We start from the raw sequence: 780 nt of genomic DNA, 5'->3' as shown, positions 1-780 counted from the left end.
TCCTCAGAATCGGTTGTGGTTGCAACAGAGTGGGTGCCGAGCAACACACAGAAGTAAACAAAGGTGTATGTTTGTAGTGTAATTTACAACAGCTTCGAACGCGGCTCAACCAATCAGAATCAAGGACCGGAACTAACCGCTTTATAAATATTAATTTTATTCAGCAAGGATACATTAAATTGATCAAAAGTGACAGTAAAGACATTTACAATGTTACAAAAGATTTCGGCTTCAAATAAATGCTGCTCTTGTGAACTTTTTATATCTATCAAAGAACCCAGGGGGGAAAAAAATGTATCACTGCAGCACAACTGTTTTCAACATTGCTATTAATAATAAATGCTTCTTAAGCAGTAAATCAGCATATGAAATTGATTTCTGAAGGATCATGTCACACTGAAGTAATGATGCAGAAAATTCAGCTTTGATCACAGGAATAAATGAGATTTTACAACATATTCAAATAGAAAAACTCTTATAAAAGGTACAGCAAAATCTCTGCCGTTACACAGTGTACTTTCCGTACCTGAGAGCTGGTTGGTGCGAGATTTGCGTTTATGAGGCAGGCCGAGGTCCATCACAATCTGCTCCATCTCCGACTTCACCTTCTCCTCAGGCAAACCCTTCAGACGTGCATAAAACCAGATGTGCTCCTCCACGGTGAGCCTGAAACACATCAACAAGAACTTTAAAGCTGCTTATTATTTATCATTTATCATTATTTTGTGTTGCAAACAAAAAACTGAGCTACTAATATGTGACCCTGGAGCACAAAAGTCT

General features: G+C 38.1%; 1 pseudogene; it reads right to left on the bottom strand.

The window, feature by feature from the left end:
* LOC107757067 (ATP-binding cassette sub-family A member 1-like) overlaps positions 1 to 780 on the bottom strand; it is a 41,148-nt pseudogene that overhangs the window by 15,133 nt on the left and 25,235 nt on the right.

Source organism: Sinocyclocheilus rhinocerous, unplaced genomic scaffold (genome assembly GCF_001515625.1).
Source record: "Sinocyclocheilus rhinocerous isolate Xijiao unplaced genomic scaffold, SAMN03320098_v1.1 scaffold563, whole genome shotgun sequence".
NCBI classification, from domain to species: domain Eukaryota; kingdom Metazoa; phylum Chordata; class Actinopteri; order Cypriniformes; family Cyprinidae; genus Sinocyclocheilus; species Sinocyclocheilus rhinocerous.
This window is presented reverse-complemented; position numbering and strand designations above follow the sequence as displayed.